This window comes from Martes martes (assembly GCF_963455335.1).
Source record: "Martes martes genome assembly, chromosome: 6".
NCBI classification, from domain to species: Eukaryota; Metazoa; Chordata; class Mammalia; order Carnivora; family Mustelidae; genus Martes; species Martes martes.
Genome location: NC_137893.1, coordinates 49,567,313 through 49,585,016, shown reverse-complemented (window position 1 = coordinate 49,585,016; position 17,704 = coordinate 49,567,313).

Sequence of the window (17,704 nt, the reverse complement as noted above, 5' to 3'; positions counted from 1 at the left end):
CACCTACCTTTCAGTGTTGTTACAAGAATTAAATGTGATATTACATGATAGAGTGTCAGTTTTTATGTAATTATTGTTATAATTATTGACAAGAAAAAACTCTTTGATGTGATCCAAGAACAGAATGGTCCATCTGAACAATCAAAGCATCTCCATTTTATGAACTTAGCAGTTGCTTGATAATGCTTGCTACTTACTAATTTTCCTCCATGTGAAAGGTGTTAGGTCAGATGTTGTCTAAATCTCTTCTTCTGCTTGATACCAAGTTCCCATCCTTGGGGTGGGTGAGAAAATCCTATATCAATATTATAAATTATCCTGTTTGCTTAATATATATCATATTTGATTTCTGTCACCTGTAAGCAAAAGGATTATATTGCCACCACTTAATAGCTGCTTAGATGAGTCCCTTTAAATAATAGCTGGTTAAATGTGACACCAAAAATGGTCAACTAAAGCTAATAATTGCTTCAACAATCATCTGCACTTTTTTTTTTAATCATATGCACTTTTTTCATTAAATTTATCACACCAGAAGTTGGGATACACTTAGGATTTTACATAATTAGATACAGTTTTTGTTTTTTTTAAAAGACTTTTTATGAGCAATTTTAGGTTAACAGCAAAATTAAGAGGAAGATACAGAGATTTCATATATAGCCTCTACCCTCTTTATGCATAGCCTCCCTCATTACCAACATCCCCCCTGGAATAGGACATTTCTTACAATTGATAAACTATATAGGATCATAATCAACCAAAGTCCATAGTTACATATCAGGGTCCAATCTTGGTGTCATATATTCTAGAGTTTCAGACAAATGTATAATGACATAGGTCCATCATTACGGTACATAAAGTATTTTCACCATCTTAAAAATCCTCTTTGTTCTGCCCATGCATGCCCAGCCACCCCCAACTCTTATCAAACACTGATCTTTTTATTGTCTCGTGATTTTGCCTTTCTAGAATGTCACATAGTTGAAATCATATAGTATAAAACCTTTACCTATACGCTTCTTTCACTAGTAATACTCATTTAAGTTTCCTCTATGTATTTTCATAACTTGATAGTTCATTTTTTTAGACATTTTAAAGATTTCTTTACTTTATAGAGAGTGATTGCAGTGGGGAGGGGCAGAGGGACAGGGAGAGAGAGTCTGAAGCAGACTCCACGCTGAGCCAGAAGATTGATGTGGGGCTTGATCTCCTGACCCTGAGATCATGACCTGAGTCAAAACCAAGAGTCTGATGCTTAACCAACTGTGCCATCCAGGTGCCCCAATAGTTCATTTCTTTTTAGTACTGAATAATATTTCATTATCTGGATGTACCAGTTCATTTATCCATTCGCCTATTGAAGGACATCTTGGTTGTTTTGACAATTATGAATAAAGCCGCTGTGTCCAGATTTTTACGTGGATATAAGTTTTCAACACCTTTGGGTCATACAGTAAGAGTATGTTTAGTTTGTAAGAAAACTTCGAACTGTATCATTTTGCATTTCCATCAGCAATGAATGAGACTTTTCATTTTCCCACATCCTTGCCAGCCTTTGGTATGTCAGGGTTCTGAATTTTGGCCATAAGTGCTAATAGATGTGTAGTGTATCTCACTGTTGTTTTCCTCACATTTGTTGCTTTCCTCACATTTCCTCAATGACTTAGCATGTTGAGCATCTTTTCATATGGCTATTTGCCATCTGTGTATCCTCTTTGGTGTGATGTCTACTAAGGTCTTTGGCCCATTTTTAAAATTAGATTGTTTTTCTTATTAAGTTTTAAGAGTTCTTTGTATATTTTGGGTAACAATCTTTTATCAGCTGTATATTAAATATTTTCTCCCAGCCCATGGCTTGTCTTTTCATTCTCTTGACATTGTTTTTCACAGAGAAGTTTTTAACTATAATGAAGTACAGTTTATCAATTATTTATTTAATGGATTGTGACTTTGGTGTTGAATATAAAAAGTTATTGTCATACTGGGTCATCTAGATTTCTTCTATGTTATCTTCTAGGAGTTTTATAGTTTTGCATTTTGCATTTAGGTCTATGATTCATTTCAAGTTTATTTTTGTGAAGGGTGTAAGGTCTGTGTCTAGATTCATCTGGACTTTCTATTTTGGTCCATTGTCTATTCTTTCACCAATACCACACTGTCTTGATTATTGTGGCTTAATAAATATTGAAGGTCAGTAGTTTCAATTCTCCAACTTTGTTCTTGCTCCTCAATATTGTGTTGGCTAGTCCGGATATTTTACCTCTGTATATAATCTTTAGAATCAGTATGTACAAAATAATTGCTGGAATTTTAATTGGAATTGCATCACATCTATACATCAAGTTGGGAAGAAAAGACATTTGACAATATTGAATCCTTCTATCCATGAACATGGAATATCTCTCCATTTCTTTAGTTCTTTTTTGATTTTGTTCATCAGTTCATCTTCATACAGATTTTGTACATATTTTGTTAGATTTATACCTACATATTTCATGTACCATGGAAATGGTATTGTATTTTTAATCTCAAATTCCACTTATTCATTGGTGGTATAGGAAATAATATTTTGTTGAAGATCTTTGCATCTATGTTCATAAGAGATATGGGTCTATAATTTTATTTTCTTTAATGTCTTTGTCTGGTTTTGGTATATGGATATGAGTTAGGAGATATTCTCTCTGCTTCTATTCTCTGAAAGAGATGGTAAAGAATTGTTACAATTTCTTCCTTAAATATTTGGTAGAGTTCACCAGTGAACCCATATGGGGCTGGTGTTTCTGTTTTAGAAGGTTTTGATTTTGGATTCAATTTCTTTACAAGATAGATACAGACCTAGTCAGATTTTGTATTTCTTCTTGTGTTATGTTTAGGAAAATTATGACTTTCAAAGAATTGATCCATTTCATCCTATTTATCAAATTTGTGGGCATAGAGTTGTTCATAGTATTCCTGTATTATCTTTTTTTAAAAATATATATTTTTTTTATTTGAGAGAGAGAGAGAGAGAGAGATGGAGGGAACCTGCAGGGGAAGGGGCAGAGACAGAGGAAGAAAGAATCCCAAGCAGACTCCCTGCTCGGCACAGAACCTGATGCAGGGCTTGATCTTGACCCTCAGATCGTGACCTGAGCTGAAACCAAGAGTTGGACACTTAACCAACTGAGTCACCCAAGCTCCCCCTCTATTATCCTTTTAATGTCCATAGAATCTGTAATGATGTCCCTTCTTGCATTTCTGGAAATAATTAATAATTAGTTTCCTGCCTCTGGTTTTCTTTGTTAGTCTGGCTAAAAGCTTATTTATTTCATTCATCTTTTCAAAGATCTAATTTTTGGTTTTGTTGTTTTTCTCTCCATTGATCTCTTGGTTTCTCCTGTTTTGATTTCTGCTCTAATTCTTTTTTTTTTAAATTTGGTAATTTATGAGAATTTTTTATTATGTTTTTTATTTTAATTCCAATATAGTTAACACACAGTGTTATAATTAGCTTCAGGGGTATAATATGGCGAAAAAATGTGGAACACCTCACAGAGTTGCATGTCAACCTTGCACAAGGACCTTGTTAATCTTCTCTGTATCATTCCCATTTTTTAAGTATATGTGCTGCTGAAGTGAGCACTCTGCTCTAATTATTACTTCCTTTCTTCTGTTTACTTTAATTTCCTTATCTTTTTCTAGTTTCCCCAGTGTAAGTTTAGATTATCGATTTTAACTTTTATCTTTTTTATTTTTTTTAAGGTTTTATTTATTTATTTGAGAGAGAGTAAGAGAGAGCATGAAAGGGGAGAAGTCAGAGGAAGAAGCAGACTCCCATAGAGCCAGGAGCCCCAAGTGGGACTCAATCCCAGGACTCCAGGATTATGACCTGAGCTGAAGGTAGCCACTTAACCAACTGAGCCACCTAGGCACCCACTCTTATCTTTTTAAAAATATATGCATTCAGTGCTATGAATTTCCCCCGAAGCCCTATTTTCACTGCATCTCACAAGTTTTGATAAATTGTGCTTTCGTTTTCATTTAATTAGAAATATTTTTTTTAAAGATTTTATTTATTTATTTGTCAGAGAGAGGGAGCACAGGCAGACAGAGAGACAGGCAGAGGCAGAGGGAGAAGCAGGCTCCCCGCCGAGCAAGGAGCCCGATGTGGGACTCGATCCCAGGACCCTGGGATCATGACCTGAGCCGAAGGCAGCTGCTTAACCAACTGAGCCACCCAGGCGTCCCTAATTAGAAATATTTTAAAAAATTTATCTTGATATTTTTTCTTTGATCCCTCTGTTGTTTAGAAATGTGTTGTTTAATCTCCACATATTTTGGGACTTTCCAATTACCTTTCTATTAATTTCTAGTTTAATTCCATTATTTGTTTCTATTGTCTTAAATTAAAATGCTTTTTTATGGCCCAGAATATGGTCTATCTTGGTGAATATTACATGTGAGCTTGAGAAGAATGCATATTCTGTTGTTGTTGGATGAAATAGTCTATAGCTGTCAATTATATCCAGTTGATTGTTGGTGGTGTTTATTTCACCTGTGTTTTTCTGATTTTCTGCCTGCTGGATATGTTCATTTCTGATAGAGGGGTATTGATGTCTCCAACGATGATAGTGGATCCATGTATTTCTCTTCTCAGTTCTATCAATTTTGCCTCATGCAGTTTGATACTCTGTTGTTAGGTAAATACAAATTAAAGATTGTTATGCCTTCTTGGAATAAACCCCTTTGTCATTATGTAATGACGCATCTTTATCTTTGATAACTTTCTTTGCTTTGAGGTCTATTCTGTTTGAAATTAATATAGCTATTCCTGTTCTCTTTCAATTAATGTTCACATTGTATAAACTTCTCCACCCATTAACTTTTAATATATATGTGTCTTTATATTTACAGTGTGTTTAGTGGATTGCTTATAGTTCTCTCTTGCTTCCTGATCCACTCTGACAATCTCTATCTTTTAATTGGTACATTTAGACTGTTGATATTTTAAATGATTATTGATACAGTTAGATCAATATCTACCATTTTTGTTACTGTCTTCTATTTATTGTCCTTGTTATTCATTCTTATTTTTCTCTTCCACTCTTTCAGTCTTTTATGGTTTTAACTGAACGTTTTGTATGGCACCATTTTCTCTCCTTTCTTAGCATATCAATTGTATATATATTTTTTGTTTACTTTTCTCAGTGGTTGCCCTAGAGTTTACAGTATACATTTACAACTAATCCAGTCCACTTTCAAAACACTATACCACTTCATGGGTAGTGTGAATTCCTTATAATAACAAAATAATCTTAATTCCTCCCTCTTGTCTCTTGTATTATTGCTGTCACACATTCAGCTTGTATATGAGCATACATATACATATATGTTATGCATATTGTTATTCTGAACAAACCATTACCCATTAGATCATTTAGGAATAAGAAAAACACGTTTACTTTATCTTCACTTATTCCTTCTTCAGTGCTCTTCTTTTCTTTATGTAGATTTGTTTCTAACCTATATTATTTTCTTTTTCTCTAAAAAACTTCTTTTTAAACATTTATTGCAACTCAAGTTTACTGACAAAAAATTCCTTCAATATCAATTAGTCTGAGGAAGTGTTTATTTATCCTTCTCTTTTGAAAGATAATTCCATAGGATACAGAATTCCAGGTTAATTTTTTTTTCTATTAGTACTTTAAGTGTTTCACTCTACACTCTTCTTACTTGCTTGGTTTCTGAGGAAAAATTGGATACAATTATTATCTTTTTTCCTACAGGTAATGTGTTTTATATCTCTGGCTTCTTGCAGGATTTTTTTCTTTATCTTTGATTTTCTGTAGTTTGATGATGGTATGCTTTGGGGTAAACATTTTTGGATTTTTATCCTTCTTGGTGTTCTCTGAGATTCCTTGATTCGTGGATTGGTGTCTGACATTAATTTGGGAAAAATTCTCAATCATTATTGTTACAAATATTTCTTCTGTTTCATTCTCTCTTTCTTCTCCTTTTGGTATTCCCATTATACATTGTCACACCTTTTGTAGTTGTCCTTTGGTCCTTGGATATTCTATTTTGTTTTTCCTCAGTCTTTATTCTCTTCGCTTTTCAGTTTTGAGATTTCTATGAATATATCATCAAGCTCAGGGATTGTTTTCTCAACTACATACAGTGTACTATTAAGTCCATCAAAGACGTTCTTTATGTGTTACAGGTATTTTTTTTTTTTAATTTTACATATTTACTTGAGAGAAAGTGGGAGGGAAGGAGGAGAACAGGGACAGAGAGTCCACCAGACTTTGTGCTAAGTGCAGAGGCCTATGTGGGGCTTGACTTCATGACTCTGAGATCATGATCTGGGCTGAAACTAAGAGTTGGCTGCTTAACTGACTCCATTACCCAGGTGCCCTTACAGTATATATTTTTTAAACCTTTAGCATTTCCTTTTGGTTCTTAGAATTGAATTTCCACCTCTCTGCTCACATTGTCTATCTATTCTTGCATTCTGTGTACTTTATCTACTGGAGCCCTTAGCATATTAATCATCATTGGTTAAAATTCCTGGTCTGATAATTCCAACATATCTGTCATGTCTTGTTCTGATGCTTGCTCTGTTTCTTCAAAACCAGTCCCTGCTATTCCATCTTGGCTGAAAGCAGAAGTACATTCTTCCACTTATAAAATATTTATCTCACCCAAATTTGCCTAACTTATCTCTCATATGTTATACTTATTTTTTAATAATATTTTAAAATGTTGACACTCTTAAAAAATGTGACTTTTCCTCAAGAGGAAAAAAAAAACTTTTCATTGTTGTGTTCATCTCAGTGCTTGAGTCATATAATTTTTACCCATCAGTTTCATAAAAGGTCTTCAGTGTAAGCTATTGGGATCAATTTGACAGTAAGACTTTGTATGATGAATGCATTCCCTAACTGTGAAAAAAGAGAGAAAGGAAGGAAGGAAGGAAGGAAGGAAGGAAGGAAGGAAGGAAAACCTAAGCAAAAGATTAAACCACTGTCCTAATTCTTCTTTGCTACTGCACTGTTCTTTGCAAAAAAGGTTAGAAACCAGCCCTGTTTTCCTTTGCGTCCCTTTTGTTTTCCATCATGATTAGTTGGGAAGTCATAAGTACATATTGTTTAACCATTTAAAAGAGGAAAAATAGAAATTGTTCTGTAATTATTTATGTAAAGCATACATTTGTCTACCAAATCTACCATAAAATCAAGAGCTAAAATTTGAACATTAGACAAATTTAGGTTTGACTTCTTTGAGGCTATCCGTGATGACAGACTGTCTAATATTTAGGGCTTGTTCATTCCTTTTGTGTGCTGGTGTGTACCCTTCTGGGGTTACTACTTGAAGACAAAGTTCCCCTCCTTTGCTGTTCCATCTTCCAGTAAGTATTCTACCTACTGGTAGGTGAGAATATCACATTATGGAATTTATATAGAATTCAATGGCAGGGAAAAGGCTGTGTTCATGGCAAGTTCATGGCATATGTGCCATTGCAAAATAGATTCCTAACCTGAGACCTGATACACAGCAGCAGCTTCAAAATCTATGAACATTTTAAAATTGTATGCAAACGTTTGTGCGTGTGTTTATATTTTCTGTACATAGAATCCATAATTTCACTTATATTCAAAGAGAGTTTTCAAATAATGAGTTATTCATCTAGTCCCATTGCAGAGTGGAGCAAAAGAACAACCAGATCCACTGTCAAAGTCCTATAGAATGACACCCCTATAAAATTATCCTCTGAGAATAAATTAAGAATCCAGATCACTCAGGCCTTAGAATAGACTTTTTTGGCCCAATCATCTCCTGCCACAACCCAAATTATAGCTGGTAGTTTTACACCAAGATAATCAGCTCTTTTGGTGCCTTAAAAATGGAACAGTTTTATATTTGGTTTTTATTTCTTCTGTCATGTTAAAACCATATAAATACATATTCAGGTGAAACTTTTGTTTAAGGCTGTAAAAATATTTCTAGGAAACTGACAGTAAGAGAAAAGGAAATAAAAAGTTTCTTATCAACATGGTTAACTTTTCAAGTGAAAGCAATGAGGTATTAGTTTACCAGTGTACATGCTAAAACATAAAGCAAGTTTGATAAGATTAATTGCATTATTTTTCAAGACTTGAATGATTTTTTAAAATCAAATTATTCTTTCTCACAATAAACTATGTCTTTTCAACTTTTCTCTGCCCAGTTAAGCAACACTAGATCTCAGGATGTAGGTTGGTCATTTCAATCATTCTACAGTAGGTCAATCTATCATGTTTTGTATAGGGGAAGTGTTATTTCTATATAATTCCTAACAAACTAGAACCCCCCAAACAACTTATGTTCATAAGAGGATTCCAGCTCCTTATTTTTGAATAGGTTTATTAAGCACCTTCTTTTGATCTAAAGCTCCCTTTAGCTTCATATTTGATGCCTAGAGATGTTTCTTTGACAAAAAGAATAATAATAATGAAGTTATCCTTCAAAAATACATTTCACCAACCATTCATATTCCTTGCTTTTCATGCCATGTCTCAGACTCAACTTATACTCAGTTCTTCCTTTGTCAGTTTTTTATTTTGATTTTAACTCCAGAATTAAGCAATATATATCAAAAAAGCAGTTCATGGGCACTTGGGTGGCTCAGTCAGTTAAGCGTCTGCCTTCAGCTCAGGTCATGATGATCCCTGGGTCCTGGGATTGAGCCCCACATCAGGCTCCCTGCTAGGTGGGAAGACTGCTTCTTCCTCTCCCACTGCCCCAGCCTGTATTTCTTCTCTTGCTGTATCTCTTTCTGTCAAATAAATAAAATTTTTTTAAAAAGCAGTCCACTCATAGTAAGAGTCAACAAAATACCAGAATAAAATATATTTCAAGAGGAAGGTGCTTTCCTTTATCTCTGGAGCATTTTACTACATTATTAATATTTGAAGATATATCTTATTTGCCAATTATCCAATACAATAAAAAGAACTATAGATTCTATTTTTTTTTTACCAAGTCTCTCTTTTGTTTTGGTAAGAAGTACATTTTTATAATTTTATAAATTTTATAAAATTTTATAATTTTATAAATGGATAAATATGATTTTAAAAATGAAAGTGCATCCTTTGTATATGTTCTTTCTGAAATTATTACTTTAAATCATTATTTAAGTTTGTCATTGTATAGATTGTGGTGGGTGAAGTATTTTTTTCTGTAAAAGGAAATTATCATTTATCTATGCAGTATTGATACAAAATGTCAGGGTTCAAAAAAAAGCTAAATTTAACAGCAACAATTGTAATCTCAAAAGTACTATATGATTGTAGGAAATGCTTTTAATGTGTTCTCTGAATTTATGGACCATAACAACAATAAAGAAGATAAAGTCTGGTTGTGCTTGCATGTGGCTTCTCTTGAACATGGTGGGCAGTTGGTGGCACAGGTGGCAAAAGTGACAAGTTGCAATATCTTAGCATGATATGGGGACTATTTTAAGATCCATCCCTGTGGAAACTTAGGCAAATCAAAGGAACTGAATCTGATCTGTTAGTATCAAGCTACAATACTCCACATTGCTTTTTACTAGAAGTCGGTAAATAAAGGTATTCAATTAATTTTGAAAAATTTTGCATCTTTACATAATAAAATTTTGATTTACAGAAGGTCATACTGACTTTATCATGACACAATTATTCGTAAAACAACAATATGAAAGACCTAAAAGAGCTATGTGTTCTTGACATAGAACACAAATTCCAGATAGGTTGTGGAATTCAATTAAATAAGAGATTATAAAATAAAATGTCCCAATACTGTTGCTACTCTGAGCTAAAGATCACCTAATTATTGCTAGTTGGGCTAATTGATACTGGAAAAAAAAAAAACAAGGGCATAAAAGGACCAGTAATGGCTAGCTATATTTATTGTTTGCCTTACTAATTATCCTGTCATTTCAATATCACTAGCTTCAAAACATACTGTTTTTAATATTTTCAAAGCCAGAATATTCAAGTATTTTAAAGTTGGAGATTTCTTCTTGTTTTAATCAAAATTAATTTCCAATCTCTATGACAGTTTTTTTTTTTAAAGATTTATTTATTTATTTATTTGACAGAGATTGAAAGTAGGCAGAGAGGCAGGCAGAGAGAGAGGAGGAAGCAGGCTCCCCGCCAAGCAGAGAGCCCGATGCGGGGCTTGATCCCAGGACCCTGGGATCGTGACCTGAGCTGAAGGCAGAGGCTTTAACCCACTGAGCCACCCAGGCACTCCCAGTTTTTTTTTTTTTAAGTGATCTCTATGCCCAGCATGGGGCTTGAACTCAAAACCCCCAAACCAAGAGTCACATGTTCTACCGACTGAGGCAACCAGGCACCCTTCCATGACAATTTTTAAAAAGTGGCAATGGAACTCATTTAATGCATTTAATGATCCCCAATTATTTTCAGTAGACTTCCTGGTGGAATCCTCTCATAAAAACTTTTATAACTTTTTCTAAAAAAGATAATTTTAAAGTGTGGTAGCAGAAACTTCCAGAAGCATCAATCTACAATGCGTATTAACTAATCATCTCCTGGAAGTTTTAGAGGATAAAGAGAATAAAATTATTTGTTAAGCAATTCAATTGGACCTGGGTATATTTAATTCAACCACATTTTTTTTTAGAACCATGTATTTGAAAAACAGATACTCAAGTCACAACTAGCAATCTGTTAGAAGCACAGAAAAAATACATGAATCCCTCAATTATAAGTTGCCAGCAATTTTGAGACACCTCATCCATTTTACAGTAGCTTTCAAGGGGAAAAAACTATATTAAATAAAGATAATTTTTTAACTTGCCAATATCTTTTATCCATATAATTAGATTTTTTTTCTTTCAGCATCAAATCAGCATTTCAGAGTAAATTTTCTGCATGTCTGACATCTAAGAAATCTGCATTATGGTAGGTATTTTCAATTATGGGTAATGCCATGATGACCCACTGCATTTCTTAGTTCCTGCTCAACCTTGACCTCTTTAACATCTTAAAGCTTGATAGAATTTATTTTCTCTTTTTAAAATATTTTATTTATTTATTTGTCAGAGCGAGAGAGAGCACAAGCAGGGGGAGCAGCAGGCAGAGGGAGAAGCAGGCTCCCTGCTGAGTAGGGAGCCCTATGTGGGACTACATCCCAGGATGCTGAAATCATGACCTGAACTGAAGGCAGATGCTCAACCAACTGAGACACACAAATGTCCCTTGATAGAATTTCTAGGCACATTGAGGAATATCAGTGTTTTTCCTGCACCTTCTGTTTGGGTAAGATCATAGTTTATTTTATAAATCAAAAATTACTTTTCTTAAACCAGCTGGGAGCTTTTGACAGATAGATGTTCAATGCTTTAGTTAAAGGCTTTCACTTTACATAAACAAGATCCCTATTTAACTTAAAATTCAACAGCAAATAACAAAATTGAACAGATTTCTTCAAAATACAGGTTTGCACATGCATAGACAATGACAATGTACTGGATTTTTTTTTCTTTTTTCCCTGATGGCTGACAGGGTTCTAAGAAAATACTACTGTAAAATATAACCCAACTCTAGGTGCATTGAGTGTGAAGAGAGAAAACTAGAATTGAGAAAATGTGGTATGTTCAACTCCTTTCTTTTTGTATATCAGTCTGAGTTCTCAGATCTTCTATTTTCCTTTTGGATTTTACAGCTGTGGCATCTATTGAAAGCGTTAAAGACTTGAAGCGAAAATTGCAACATAATCAATGGCAACCGTATAATAACATCTCATAGTATCTATAAAAAAAGTGTCTATAAAAGCGAGGTAGTTATCAGAGTTCACTTGTTTGTTCTTTCCATACTATGTTGCTGACATCTTGACTGTGAATTCTCTGATACTGACCAGGTAAAGTTCTTGCATGCTTCCTGTGACTTTTTCTTTGTTGCTAGTTAATGTCATTTTCAGGAGGGTCCTTACTCCTACTCTATACCTTCCCACTTGGCCTCCTCAGTTCAGCATCCCACCTGACAGACACCATCTTAACCATGTAAACTGTAGTTGTAGTGGATTATGGTTGGATGGTGAAAGAGATACCAATTTTACCATATTAAGGCAAGAGGAGAATTAAATTGGTTCCTGTAAGCTAAGGAAGTACAGAAAAACCCAATAATAAGCCAGGAATCACTGAGTCTGAGGAAACTCTGGAAACATGGGAGAGGCCCTGGACCAACTTAGTTGTGTGGATGAAAAGGTGGCATTTTCTAGAAGAGAACTGTTAATCAGACACTATCAGATGTTCCCTACAAAGCAAAAAATAAAGTCTACACATTGCTTATAATTTGTGAAGACTTTGTGACACTTTAGGTGGGAAAATTTAGTATACAAGTATTATAATTAGGTTCAATAAAATAAAGTACTGCAATGGTGAATCACTACACATTCTGAAATTTTGCTCACCAATACTAACTTTTAAAGATTTAAAAAGTCACAAGACTTGCAAAAGTTAGATTGATATTAAAATATTTCTTCCCCAATTCCCGCGATCATTTGCTCCATCTTCTGCTTCAGAAGCCACACATGTATGGGACAGAAATATTCTAGAACTTTTCATTTTTTTGTTCAGAGTCTGTTAATATTTTGAGACTGATTTATAAATCTAAGGAAGAATGAAAGTGTCAGAGCAAATGTATTTCATAATTTCCTAAAGTTGTTAGTAAATATCTTAAAAACGAGGAACAAGGGAATGTTGCTCTTGGTGAAAGAGGAAGAAAGCCAAACAACTAATAATAACAAAAAGAAACACATATTTTCAAGAAGAATACACTGGTGATGAGGAGCAGAGAAGCAAAGGAAAATTATTTTGGAATAACTTTTTAAAGTCAGATGTAATCAAATCATCAGAACAAAGAAAACATGAAAAGCAAAGTTTATAGAGCTCATTACACCTTCACCATTATGTTAGCATCAACCCTGTTATTATCCTTGTTTTGTTACATGGCTGCCGGCGGCAGAGCTAGAGTATGAATGCAAGTCCTCTGGCAACAAATTAATGTCCCTTTTACTCTAGACTGTCTCCCGCTCAAGCCCTTTACATGTTTGAAAGCAGACATGCCTTCTACATACTGAGAATTAGAAGTCCTACCCCCAGCGCCGGTTAGCTCAGGGACCTCAAACAAGTTACTTTTACCTCTTCGCACTTTACATGACTCATCTGTGCAATGAGAATGATGAGATCCTTTCTGTCATTATTGAGTTGTTGGAAGATCAAGTAAGGCAGTGCTTTTTAACAATAACATTTATACATATAAGGGATTGTTATAATTGAAATGCATAAAGAAAATGGTTGATGAGATTTCCCAGGCACTAGTTATTATCTTTAAGGACTCATGGTAGCAATAGTTGAAAATAATTTCTCTCTCAATTAGGCACCCGTTGAGCCATTGTGGAGTTAGTATTGCATCCAGTTTATGTCTCCTCACCTTGAGGATACTGTGAAGTGGGGAAGTTCAGAGTAGTTTAATAATATGATTAAAGTGGTGAATAAATAAGACCCATGAGAACAGGTAGAAGGAGTTAGAATTAATTAGTCTGGAGACAATAACTGCCTCCTAATACATGAGGCATTATCATAAGAAAAATGTAGACTGACTTTTATCCATCTTCTTTCATAAATGACCTGAAAGGAGCTTGAAAATATGTATAAACGTAAGAAGGAATCTACTGATAGGGTTGTTTGTTAAATATTAAAATAGGCTATAAAAAGAAGTTGTGGCTTCTTCTTTGTCAGTGATTTTTTTCCCAAGAAAAAATAGACACAAATCAATCAGGTATGGTCAGTGAACAGATATACTTTCAATCAGGGAACTAGAAAAGCTGAACTATTGAGATCCTCTTCCAGCTCTCAAGAATTCTATAGTTCTCTGGCTACTTCCCTTGAATAATCATAACATAGGTAGATAGCAAATTTTTCTAATTATCTTAATCCAAATATGCAGACTACATGAATCTGTAACTATCCTAATATGTGTAGTTTGTTTGTTTGTTTTAGAGGAAGGTGTGATAGATGGAGAGGTTGAGTTCATCTAATTGTTTGGTTCCTGGCAGAGTATCATCGTTAATCTGAGCAAGGCTAAAAAGCAATTTTTTAAAAAGATTTTATTTATTGGGCAGAGAGAGAGTGCACACAGGCAGGCTGAGTGGCAAGCAGAAGGAGGCTTCCAGCTGAGCAGAGAGCCCGACCTGGGGCTGGATCCCAGGACCCTGGGATCATGGCCTGAGTTGAAGGCAGACACTTGCCCAACAGAGTCACCCAGGTGCCCCTGCAAAAGAGCAATTTTAAATGGATTTCCCCCCTTTATCACATTCCTCACTCCCATCCTCCCCTCCCCAACAGGTAACTGCTCTATGTGTATAATGGATATTCTTAAGTTTAAATGTATCTTTGGAAGTAAGTGGTGTGGTTGTGTGTGTGTGTATGTGTGTGTGTGTGTGTATTTTAAAATTTATGCAAATAGGTCTCATTCATTGTCTTCCATTTTCACCAAGCATTATGCTTTTAGGAGCAATGTTGTTTTTAACTGCTGTGTCATATTCAGTAGCGTTCATCCACAGCCTTCTCCTTCCTCTAGTGGTGGTCAACGAGGTTGTTTCCAATTCCCTGCTTCCACAGTGTTGTGGAAAATATATTCTCTTACATGCTTCTTATTGTAAGGTTTCTCTCTCTCCCTTTTTCTTTAGAAGTATGATTGGATAATCAAACACAGTTGGTACATATGCAATTACTTTGCCAGATTGTTCTCCAAAATGGCAGTGGCCAAGTTGTTGTTTCCCCAGCAACACTTAGCATTATAGGACTGAGTAATGTTTCCTTATCTGATGATCATAACGTAGTATTTCATTGTCAGTTTTCTTCTTTACTTACTGAGATAATATACTTGTTATTCATTCACTTATTTTCCCATCTTTTTAGGACTTTTCAGTCTGTTTGCTTCCATGAGTTCCCTCTATAGCATAGCTATTAATCTTTTATCTATTACTTATGTCTATTCCATTCATCTATTTGTCTATTACAACTGACATTTGGTTTGGGATTGCAGAGTAATTCAAGATAGTTGACATCTTGTTAAGTCACTGTTAGGTCACTCCACATAGAGACATAGGCTAGACGCCCATTTACTTAGTCTTTAATGTCATTTAGTAGAATTTAAAATTTTCTCCCTAAATAACTAACACATTATTGATATCTCACCTAAAATGTAATATCCCTCTACAAATTTGACATTATTAACTAATTTAATGTATATGTTCCATATCAGCCCTTTTTATGTCCTTTAAGTCCGTAGTGTTTATAAATACCTTAAGACAAGATCTAACTTCATCTGTGCGTAAAGTTAAATGTCTACCCAGCTCTAAAGATAGATATTGATATGTACTTTTCATTAAATGATTCCTTATTTTTTCTCTTTTAAAATGCCTTAGACAAAATGTTAAATCCTTACTATTTATTATTTTTAGAATAAAGAATCATTTTTAGAATAAAAAGTTGTTGAATCAATAACAGTAGAATCAAGGAGTAGAGTAATCCAGTCCCTCATTTATATTACAAAATTTTTACTGACTTCCTACCATGTGGCAGGCTGTCATATATTCTAGGATGATAAGTGGATCCCTGTGATCCTGAGACCCTTTCAGGAGATGTCAGCAATTTAGAGGTCTGTAAGATAAGAATTATATTCACAACAATTTTAAAATGTTACTTGCATTTTCAACTCTGTTGACATTTGCACTGATGGTGCAAAAGCAGTTCTAGAGGGTGAAACTTCCAGTGTCTTAGCATGAATCCAGATAGTGACACCAATCTGTACCAAAAGTCATTGTGTTCTTCACTGACATGCATTCATAATGAAACAACAAAAAACAAAACAAAAAAACCCACCCAGTTTTATTTAAGAATCTCCTTGCTGAGGCAATACAATTATTAATTTTATTAAATCTAATCCTTGGATATAACTTTTTAATATTTTGTGATAAAATGGAAAGTATGTATACTGAAGTACCATGGTCATCTTGAAGAAAAGCACTTTTTCCCCCTTTTTTGTTAAAGATTTTATTTATTTATTTGACAGAGAGAGAGAGAGAGATCACAAGTAGGCAGAGAGGCAGGCAGAGAGAGAGAGGGGGAAGCAGGCTCCCCACTGAGCAGAGAGCCCGATGCGGAGCTTGATCCCAGGACCCTGAGATGATGACCTGAGCTGAAGGCAGAGGTTTAACCCACTGAGCCACCCAGGTGCCCCAAGAAATAAACTTTTTAAAAAAAGAAAAGAAAAGAAAGGAAAAAAAGGAAAAGAAAAGAAAGGAAAAAGAAAAGTGCTTTTGCCAAAAGAACTGTATCAATTTTTTTTCATGGAATATCATTATACATTGAAAGGATGTTTACAACTGGCTGACAAACTTTGATTATCAGACTTGGATGTTTGAAAAATATGTTCCCAAAATGAAAAAAAGTGAATATTTCATTTCAAAAGAAATGTTGATAAAAAACAAAAGCTTCCAAATGAAAATTAGAATTTTGGAGAATTTTTATCCACCACCATGAACTTGATGGCTTCCCAATACTTAAAGACTTTTCTGATGAGATCAGAACAAGTGTGATTTTTAAATATCATATAATAAAATGAGTCAACATTTGAAGAATCTGCATAAATGATCAAATGACCAATGCATAAAGTTACAAAACCATGCACAGGCAGAAAATCCATTCAAATTTTAAAATAGACCAATTAATTTTAATGTACACTGAAAAAGTTAATTGATATGGTTTCAGATTCCATGTTGTAATCAGCCTTTAAAGAACTGCCACTTGTTGAGTTTTAGTTTAGTATCAAAGAAAATATACACAAATGTCTGAAAGCCTATAAAATATCCTTCCCTTTCCAACTACATGTCAGTATGGGGACAGATTTTAATCAACACAACATATCACAACAGATGGAATGTAGGAACAGATATAAGAATCCAGAAGTCTTTTATTAAAAGACATTAAAAATATTTGTAAAAATAAAGAATAATACCAATCTTTCACTAATTTTTTGTTTTAGAAGATAGAATTACTTTTCATAAAAATGTAATTTGTGTTAACATGTAAACAGATTCATTAGTGTTGTTTTAAAATAGAGGGATACTTAAGTATTTTTTAAATTTCTCAGTTTTAATTTCTAATAATAATAGAAATTTCTAATAATATTTAATAATTAAAATTTAATTTCTAATAATAATTTATAGTAGGTTAATAATAGATATAACTCACATATGCAAAAGTTCTTTGGGGTCCTGAGTGATTTCTAAGAGTGTAAATTTCCTGAGACAAATGAGTTTGAGATCCACTGCTCTAAAACTAGAGGAGAGAATGAAAGAGACAAAGTCCCTGCCCTCATTGTAGTTGGGGTATACAGGTGAACAGATATATAAAGATAACTTCAGATTGTGTTAAAGCTTTAAAAAAATGAAGTGTCTGGGTGGCTCAGTGGGTTAAGTGCCAACTCTTGGTTTCAGCTCAGGTAATGGTCTTAGGGTCATGAGATCAAGCTCTGTATAGGGGTATCTGCTCAGCATGGAGTCTGCTTGAGATTCTTTCCCTCCTCCTCTGCCCCTTCCCCTGCTTATACACACACTCTCTTTCTCAAATAAATAAATTTAAAAATAAAAACAAATAAAGTGATGTGAT